The 10,635-nt window shown below is 31.1% G+C and overlaps 1 long non-coding RNA gene across 1 annotated transcript; it reads right to left on the reverse strand.

Annotated features, from left to right (window-relative positions):
- Positions 1-5,162: 5,162 nt before the first annotated feature.
- On the reverse strand, positions 5,163-8,678 carry LOC132749346 (uncharacterized). The gene is made up of 3 exons (XR_009628396.1): positions 8,527-8,678; positions 6,197-6,252; positions 5,163-5,558 (listed from the first exon to the last, which is right to left on the reverse strand). It is a non-coding gene; the product is annotated as an uncharacterized LOC132749346 (long non-coding RNA).
- Between the last annotated feature and the right edge of the window lie 1,957 nt (positions 8,679-10,635).

Raw genomic sequence — 10,635 nt, forward strand, 5'->3', positions numbered from 1 at the left:
ACCCCTCAACCCCTGCCTTTTGCTTTAGATTAGTGTATAACACACAAATATCACACCAAAAGGGGATGACACGTTGCTGTAACATACTCTATCAATTTTTATCACCCAGTTATATCCGGTCAATTTAAAAGTTGCGGATAAATAGCATTTTATAGCAGAATTTCTTCAAATCTTTACTTGTTTACTGTCCGTTTGGTATTCTGTCGCACATGTCAAGTGATTATCGGTATAATTTGAGACAGAATTGAGTCAAATTATAGTACGTTGTACAAATAAGTACGGGGTGTTATATATTTTTGTCCAATCAGTTCATATAAATGCTTGACACAATTAAAAGTATTTCTTGATCAATATGATCTGACGTTCTTGACTTTTATCATCCCGAATTTTATCTATGCACGGCATACATAGATTCAGTTTCTTCTGGGACATACAATAAATTGTGCTCGATTTACTGGTGATTATATATATATTCAAAGGGTTCACTAAAAGTATATTTTGATATAGTTTTTATTGATTCATAAAGAACAAATCATCTGAAGAACATCGTAAAAATATTTTAGAAATTTGTAAAAGACACCAGACCACCTTTCATATCTAGGCGATCACATAAAAAATGTTGTCTGTTACTTTTGACATTGTTATAAAACTAGGTTGAATGTAAAGCAAGCTCTTGAATCCGTACTCAAGTTAATAACTGAATATAATGTCTATCAGATTACAGGATAAATAAATAATTATTTCACACATTATAAAAAGACAGCTACATTGTTTTAACCATCTGATTTAGCGCTATGCTAATTTTTTGTAACATCTTGGCCGACAATTTCTTAATTTATAAAATGGCTACTTAAATGGTAGACGATATAACGTTAAAATATTCATAAAAGATGAACAGTATTTTTATAATACATGTATTACGGGTTGTATCGACTAATAACAAATACACCTGTAATTCATGGCTATATGGAACTACCGATTCCCTCATTGTTGCCTCAATAGGGGGCGGCGCGTTATAATTGACAGGTTACGCGCATAGCAGATAAAAATGTTAAAGGTATCGTTTTAAAACGTTTAAAAACATAGTTTCTAGACTAACTGCTTCCAAAATTAAATCATGAATGTATTCAGAAACGATTAATAAATCTACTTCGCAGAAAATCTCTTTTTATGTATTTAAAGTTATGACTCCGTTGCCACCTTAAGGTATTGTTAAAATTAGGTCGACCACAAGTCCAGTGAACAAAACTTTTCTGGAGCAAAATATTAAACGCTTTTTTAAATGAAGTTTAGTGTATATTTGATTAATTAAACAACCTATGTTGTCGCAACAATATTAAATGTTCACAATTGATAAACAGTACAATACAATGTCCTGTTTGTTAAATGCAAGAGTGGCATTCATAAACGTAGGTATCTTAAAGGAGTGTCTTGTGTTCTTAACGGATATCAAGATCTCCCTGCAATTGACTCAAAACTAAAGTATTTACTTATACATATTTATAAATAAGACTTCTTGAAGACGATTCTAAGAAAACATTTTAAATTATATTTGACAGTTAAGTAAGAAGTTCTACAAAATCATCGTATTATCCCGAAATTGATACAGACCGTTCTAAAAATTTTGGAGATCAATTTATAATATTTCATATTGAAAAAAAATAGATAAATACAGAATCCCTAAAGAAAGCCCAACACGGCAAAATTGAAAAAGTTGCAGGCTCGGTTTGATTGAGCCTGTTCATGAACGGTACTGGAAAGTGCTAGTTACCGTCCACGCCCCCTAGCACCGGCTTAAGCAGAATTCAACATTTAAACGTGAAATAGTAATTTTTTGAATTTAGAAACATCCGCAGATGTGTTCATACGGCGGTTATCATGGAACCTTCAATGTGACACTTACGTGCCATTCCATGAAAAGCGGCGTATGGTCCCCAAGTAATAAAAAGCGTGTGTCCTAAACGAGAAAACAATGGGCGGAACTAAATAAATTGGAATTTTGAAAGGGGATCAGAGGTTATGAAGCCTGCGTATCACAGATAAGACGTCAAAAGACAAATTTAAAAAGCAGGCAACATATCCTAAGGGTGATTCAACATTATTCAAGTAGGAATATTGGAACCACCCAACTAGAAAATGCCGAAAAATTGAAACTAAAAATACCACAAGCACAACAATAATGTCGTGCTGAACGATCTTCAAAGAAGTTAGTCACAAATTCAGATTTTTGTTGGTGAGTGACAGTATATCTGGAACTTTATTTCAGAATTATTGTTATGTCCTTTTGTCGGTCAGAATTGAACCGGTCCAAAGTGAAGTGAAAGAAATATTGTACATTATCATCGATGTTTGCAGTTTTGATATTAGGTTTATGTGTTACTGTTTCATTCAATAATCTCCCGAAATATCACAAATTAAGTTCATATTACTTCAATAGGTGACTGTTTATAAGTCTCTTACATTTTATCTTTTTTTATATTTCTCCTGTCTTTCGAAATTGTTGTTTCCAATAATTGTAACGTTGAGAGTTAAATGATGCTACAAAACCAAGATAAAAGTTCAACAAAGGAAAGGCAACGTTCACAGGACGCAGTCCCCCTCCCACGCCGACACACCCAAGTAGAGACACGGAAGACACAAACCAAAACAGGTAGTGGACACAATGGTGACGAAAGGAGAGGGACACTCGATGTGTGAAATAACAAAAACCAAAACGGGCCTGTATGGAAATTAAAGGGATATTCAGCCTGTGCAATATGGACTTTTACTTTCTATTATTGTTTTTGCCAAAGTTTCTTTCTTTTTGTAAATCTCCTCTAGATTTCAAAGACGATAATAAACGTTGTGTGTGATTATGTGCAGAAAACCAGACCAAAATAAAATAAATAAATAAAACATGAGCATTTTAGTTTAACATTAATACCAAGGAATAAGTATGCCTAGCTTGTTTTGATATTCTTTTTTGTCGTTGCTGTTGTTTTTGCCATTTCCGTTGCTACACTTTTGCAATGATAACTATCGTTCCTCATTTGAATTGTTTTGGTTTCCGTTTGTATTGTTTAGAATGGGCTTTAAATGACAAATATCGTAGTGATATTGTTAAAAAGTGTTTACGTTAAAGAAGTTATTTAACAAGAATACTTTGATAAGTGAATATACAATATTTGTTCAAATTTTTACAAAATTAAATATTCTGTTAAAGTTACAGACAATAATCATAATTTATCACAACCTCATAATAATCCTAATCTATTTGAAAGCATTTAAATTTTCAATTTCATATCTTGGTGTTAAATAACAACTTGATGAGACTCCAATAGATGGATTATATAATAAGGTTACTCCCATTTAAATGCAATCTCCACTGTCAAATTTAAAATATCGAACGTAAAATCATTCTTAATTCACAGTATTGATCAATTTTCTTTTGACAAAAAGGCACACACAAAGCTAAATCAATAATTTGAACTTTTTTTACCAATTTATAAAACATTTAGTGCGGATAATGCCCGGGAGACATCATACTTAGCCAAATTATACCACATGGTTGAGGTTAACGTTTTCATTTTGCAACGGTATTTTCAAAACCCATTTTTACGAAATGAATAATCGTTTCAGATATAACCCAAAGCATTTTGAAATTATAACACAAAAACGTCTCAAACGTGACAAGACAGGACGTAATAGACCTGGCAATTGAATTTGAATTTATATAATGATCATTCGTTATGCGCCTCCGCGAAAATAAAAAAACTTAATTTGTTCACCCACACTTATAACCATGTCTTTGTGATATTATACTAAAATTATGAATGTATGTTTGTTATGTACAAATATATATCTTGAGTTTACCAAGAAGTAATAGTTCAAACCATTTACATAACGTATTGAATGAATCTCGTAACTCCAGAATTATTTATCGGGTAGAATATTCAACTGCTTTTCATGGTTTAACTGTTAACTTAATAATTAGAAGATTAAGAATGAAATTGTTGAGAAAAAAAAACAACAGAAAACATTCATTATACACATAGTATTTCTGGTCCTAGTGAAGGACGATCTCAAGTGCTCCTCTTTGTCTTATTTATAACATGAAAGGGCTTCCAAAAATTATCACCAGCGTTCTATTAGTTACCTCTTTAGCTAAAAAATTAGTTGTTATATCTTATGGTCCCTTTCAATCATTGATTCCAGCACTTTTAAATGTTGAGAATTGACTACCGCTCAATTAGGGGTTAGGGGCGTGAGGGACGTTTCATTTTTATTATAAATCAAATACAGGCTCAATCAAAGCGGGTCAGATATTTTCAGGTAATTTTGCTAATTTGAATGCGTCCGAGGGATTGCTTTCATTCCAGATATTTAGGATACACCTTTAAAACTGCTTTAATTTGAAGTACGCGAAAACAATAAATTTAAGAATAAGTCAAGCGGACAGGTATGTAATAAAAACAAATTCTATAGAGGATATTTGTTTTTTTTAGTTCAGAGTAAGATCGGAATATATTTCACCGAGTGAGCACCAAAAGGTATATTTCACGAGTGGCGCAGCCACGAGTGAAATATGAACTTTTGGTGTTCACAAGGTGAAATATATTAAAATCTTACACTAAACTAAACAAATTTTCTTTTTATTACATGCAAAGAAATGTTTTAAAAGACATTTAACCTAATACTGAATGAAAAGTGCGGCAAATTATAATACAACGTGACGTCATTTACGACGTCACGTCATTAAGTTGGTACCCAGTACTGTGCACGCTGGTATTTCAGTGAAACAACGTAATGGGCTCAAATTCAAAACAGTGAAGTTATCAAAGTGGTAATTTTACTGTTACAAACAGTGAAATTACCAGTTTTATGTCACTGATATATTTCTATAAACCACGGAAAAGCATGTAATAAAATGGGAAATCTAAAAAGGAAAACGACTTCAAAACATTTTAATGGGAATCGTAAAGAAAAAGCGCAATTTTAGATTAGCATGTATGTAGTATGGAGTTGTTTGACACAATAGGATGAGCGGCAAACCAAAATCGAATTTATGAATTAATTGACCCTTTCAATTCATAAGGAAATTGATGGTGTGTTACAAAAGTTCTGGTATATGTAGTTTATAACAGTGAAGTTTGAGGAGTGAAACATAAACACTGATAACAAAATATGCAAACAGATTAAATATATTGAGTACACAGTTTAAATATTGTTTAAATTTTCATTTGCTTTTTTCTGTGTTTCATATTCAAGCAGATTTATATAATCTTGTCCAATATATCATCGCCTGTGTCGTTTTACTCGTTAAATTGAGTTTATTTTCTCAGCAACATGATTTTCCGTCCTCCTCTACCTCCACCACCACCACCCGGCAAGATGTTTTTCTCCCTTCTACCACCACGACCCGGCGCTTCTCTTCGTATGCGACGGGTTTCAAGATGTTCTGAATCTTTTAATAATTCATTGTTTTCTGCATTCAATACACTTTTGCTAAGCACCAATCCAACAAGACAAATCAGGAGCAAAAATGTAATGTTTTTCTTCATTTTGTAATTAAGTTGCACCTAAAGAGAAATATACGAACACATTTGATGAATTAGAATTGTAAGTTTAAAAAGTCACTTAGGGAGTGAAAAGTAACGTTCGGTCTAATAATAGTAACGGGAGAGCAACGTTTACTAAATACTGCTCCTTTCACACATGAAATACTGCAAGGCAACAAGTGTTACACCTACCAAAAAAGCGAAAACAAGCATTCTGACAAGGAAGGCAAGACTCAGTCATATATTGCATACAGCATGTTTTTTTTCTTGAATTTTTAATACCTTTACTTTCCTTTGTACACTTTTCAAAATATTAATTTTTTTGAAATAATTTACTCATTCAGAAGCATGAAGCTAAAAATGAAGCAATAGATAAAATCACACATATATGTCGTACAGTTATCAACCCATATTTACGTAAGTACAAAACTGTTGGATGTTTACCCATTCCTTATTAGGGTCTAATCTATGTTCGGTAACGTCCAACCTCTTCTCATGCGCACATATTTTAATTCATCCACAGTTCACAACAGATTCACAAACCCATATAGAATAAGAACATGTTAGCAAAAAGCCAAATTCAAAGGTTCATATCGATATAACACATTTCATTGTCTAAAATAAAACCAAGAAAAATTGAAATTGAAATACGCCCTCACATTTTATATGGTTGCCTTTTCCTTATGGATTTGTTTCCTTTGCCGCAGCTTTTATTCTGAAATAAAGGGAATATTCTAAGTAACATTTACTTATGAATTCGGTTACCCTTATTTCTTTTCTTGTCTAACGCTTTTTTTATATGGTATTCTTTTAATCATGTTAAGATTAATTAAAAAGTCTAAACACATTTTAAGTTGAACTACGCGACAACTTTACAAGAAAATTAAGTCAATCGTGCGGACAGGTATGTTTTGACAGACAATTGTTAATTACATGTTTAGTAGTGAGTTAGAGACGTACGAAATCTAAATAGAAATAAATGTGACTGTAAAGGAAAAGAAATCACAGTTATGTTACCAAAGAAAATATACACTTTATACAACACTACTCGGGTAGTTTCTTGTAGTGAATGCTGCCGATCAAATTCTTTAAGCAACATGCCTATAGATTCATTTTACATTTCATGACCATTTTTAAAATGAATTAAAAGTAAAATATTTTCAGGTGAACAAAGCAAGTACATTGTGATTTATTATTTCAAACGGCCCTAAAGCATCTACTCCGAAAAATAGATAAGAATATGGATGATTATTGAATTTTAGCCATTAAATATGGTGCTATATCAGTCAAATATATTTCATATTTTTGTAAAATAAATATGCAATATAAATATGAAAGTGGGTGGAGTCAAAACTCATATTTATTTTAAGTGACGTCTTTCGGCATTCTGTTTGGAAAATCTGATAAGTGATTTTTTTGTTGAATTATGTTTTGAAAACTAGTTAGAATGATAGCAAATGGTCTAACTAAGAAAATAAATCGGAACACCAATATCTTCAATTCAGTCATTAACGCTGTACAGACGTTTAAAAGTTGTTTACGTGACGTCACAATATAGCGCCAAACAGCGCGTACAAATAAAATAATCAATATATTACTGTGTGCCGTACAATTGCAGTTGCGTAGCAAACACACTTTTCTTCGATTATGTAATTAAATAAAAAGTTTTTTTGTTTTTTTTGCGTTAAATATGCTATATATTTTCACTCAATACCGTCCCGACTAGATAAAATATGTGGCATTTTATCATGTTTCATGAAAATATATTCCATATTTCACTCAAACGAAAAAATATCCTATTAAAAGTCCATACATGTGTTAGCCATGAAGTACAAAAATGATGCAAATCAGTTATTACAACATGTAAATTATTTCTTGAATACTTTAAGTTTTCTTAACATCTTTGCGCATTTTCCTAAATGATAGCGTCTGCTCGTTTCTTTTGTGCACAGTCTTTGGCTTGTTGACACATGTAATTGAAACTTAATATCTAAATTTTCGAAATAAAATGTATGCTTTTAAACGACTTTTAATTGAAATGCATTATTTACAGTTTGTTTCTAGAATTTAATAAATTGATGCGAATGTTCCTGTCTGATCGTGAATATCTAGTTAAATTTCTTCATATGGCTCGCGCACTGTTGAAATAGCATGAGTACAACATATTGTACGTTTGAAAGATATCTATTCAGCGTTGATTATGGAATTGTATTTAAAACCGTATTTTCATGGAATCAATAACTCAATTTAAAAAGGAAAAAAATATAAAAACAACAAGAATAAAGAAGAAAACAACAAACAAAGAAAAAACACATACACCAGAGTAGCGTACAAAATGTATTCTCTGTAATTAACTTTTAAGTTCATATAACGCAGTCTTAAAAAACTGAATATTGAAAAAAAAAATGTTCTTTAGAAAGATATTTATCTTTATATGAAACAAGTTTTTTTTCTTCACCAGGAACTGTGTGCGACTTGGCAAATTCGATTTCTATTATCAATAGCAAAACGCAAAAACGAAACAACATAAAAAGTATAAAAAAAACTTATCTATTTTTTATAATAAACAAGTACCTTAATTATCATATATTCGCCTATATGAATGAAATACTGTTGGGAAAAGGCGTAAAATGAAACAAACCACAAATTATCACATAACCACCTGTAGGGATAATTACATTTGGACTAACATATTGAATATGAAAATGCAAAGAATATAGTACCATGTTCAATCTTATAAATGATTATTTTAAATGTATATAGACTGTGTACGAAACTGTTATTACTTAATGTTATGCTCACATCATTAAAAATATATATTTCTGACAAATATGGACACAGAAACATAATTTAAACAATACAATTTAATCGGAAAAGCGGCAATAAAAATGTATTTCTGCTCAATTAATATCGCTTTTCTTAAGCTATAAAGCATTTCGAATTATAGTTGTATCAATAAATTTTCGTTCTCAAAGAAACTGTCACTTACTTTAAGCAATTTGAGAATATCCTACAGCTAAAACTGTTGTACAATTCTTTCAACAGTAAAACTTAAAAGATTTGCCAACTTTCAAAACTGATTATATTATGATAAACTTCAACGTTGGGGTGGCATTATCATTCAGGAATGTATGAAATACTGCATACTTAATTGCAATGTTTAAATCAAGCAGTATTATAATCTGTCTTGAAGGACAAACAGGTGCAGTAAATATGTCTGCACGAGGTTATTATATGAAAAAATAGCCTCTAAACGAGCGAATTTCAGTAAAATACAATTTCAATGAAATCCGATGCTATTGAGGCGATATCATTGTATAGTAATAATTGGACACTTGACAACCATTTTTAAACTAATTTTAAACTTTTTATTATATTTAATCATTTTTTAATGTAATAATTACTAGTTGAAATCAGGTTTACCTTGATCTGAGTGATAAAATGGCTGGTAATAAGCAACAATTTTACACAGATAAAGGTTTGATTGTCAAGTTATTCAAAATCATTATTTCTATTTTCACATAAAGGAAAGTATATATATTTATTGGCTCGGCGTTCGTGTCTTCCGAAATAACCCTACCTTAAGGTATTGTTAAAATTACATCGACGACAAGTCTCGTTAACAAAATATTGTCTTGTAGATATATGTGTTTCAAACTGTACTGGAGCAAAATATCAAACGCTTTTTTAAATGAAGTTTAGTGTATATTTGATTTATTAAAGAACCTATATTGTCGCAAAAATATTAAATTTTCCCATTTAATAAACAGTACAAAGTCCTGTTTGTCAAATGCAAGAATGGCATTCATTAACGTAGGTATCTTAAATAAATGTTTTGTGTTCCTAACGGATATCATGATCTCAATGCACTTGTTTCAAAAATAAAGTATTCAATTATACATATTTATAAGATTTCTTGAAGACGATTCTAAGCAAACATTTAAATTATATTTGACAGTTAAGTAAGAAGTTCTTAATAAGTTCATCCTAATATCCCGAAATTTACACAGACCGTTCCTAAAATTTCAGAGATCAAATTGTAATATGTTATATTGTAGTTATCCACAAATTCAGATTTTTGTTGATGAGTGACAGAATATCTGGAACTTTATTTCAGTATTGTTGTTATGTCCTTTTATCGATCTGAATCGAACCGGTCCAACGTAAGGTGAAAGAAATATTGTACATAATCATCGATGTTTGAAGTTTTAATATTTTCTCTGTGTGTTACTGTTTCGTTCAATAATCCTCCTTTTACATTATCACAAATTAAGTTCAAATTACTTCAGTAGGTGACCGTTTATAAGTGTTGTCTCTTTCATCTTCTCGGTATTTTTGATATTCCTCCTGTCTTTCGGAATTATTGTTTCCACTTAGTTTAACGTTGAGTGTTGAATGATGCTAAAAAAGAAGGATTAAAGATCAACAAGGAAAAGGCAACGTTCACAGGACGCAGCCCCCCCCCCCCCGACACACCAAAGTAAGGGGCACCCGGAAAGCTCCAAACCAAAACAGGTAGTGGTTACAATGACGGCGAAAGGAGAGGGACAAGTTATGTGTGAAATAACAAAAAAAAAAAACGGGCCTATATGGGAATTAAACGGGACATTAAGCTGGTATAATATGAACTTTTACTTTCTAGTATTGTTTTTGCCAAAAATTCCTTTCTTTTTGAAATTCTCTTCTAGATTTCAAAGACGATAATAAACGTTGTGTGTGGTTATGTGCAGAAAACCAGGCCAAAAAAAAATTAATAAAAAAAAACATGAGCATTTTAGTTTTACATTAATACTAATGTGGAAATGGTATGCTCAGCTTGTTTTGATGTTCTTTATTTTTTGCTGTTGTTGTTGCCACTGTCTTTGCTACACTTTTGCAATGATAACTATCGTAACTCATTTTGATTGTTATGGTTTCCAATTTTTATTTAGCAGTAACTCTAAATGAGACAAAATATGGTATATTCACTTTTGAAAGTTTTCTTTTTCAATAACTTCTTTAACGTCAACACCTTTTTAACAAAATCAGGGATTTGAGATTTTTCTAAGAATGTCATGTCAATTAAATAATATTTTGATGTAAAAAGGTTGTGTCTTAC

Source organism: Ruditapes philippinarum, unplaced genomic scaffold, assembly GCF_026571515.1.
Source record: "Ruditapes philippinarum isolate M1 unplaced genomic scaffold, ASM2657151v2 ctg20271_1_1_1_1, whole genome shotgun sequence".
Classification (NCBI taxonomy): domain Eukaryota; kingdom Metazoa; phylum Mollusca; class Bivalvia; order Venerida; family Veneridae; genus Ruditapes; species Ruditapes philippinarum.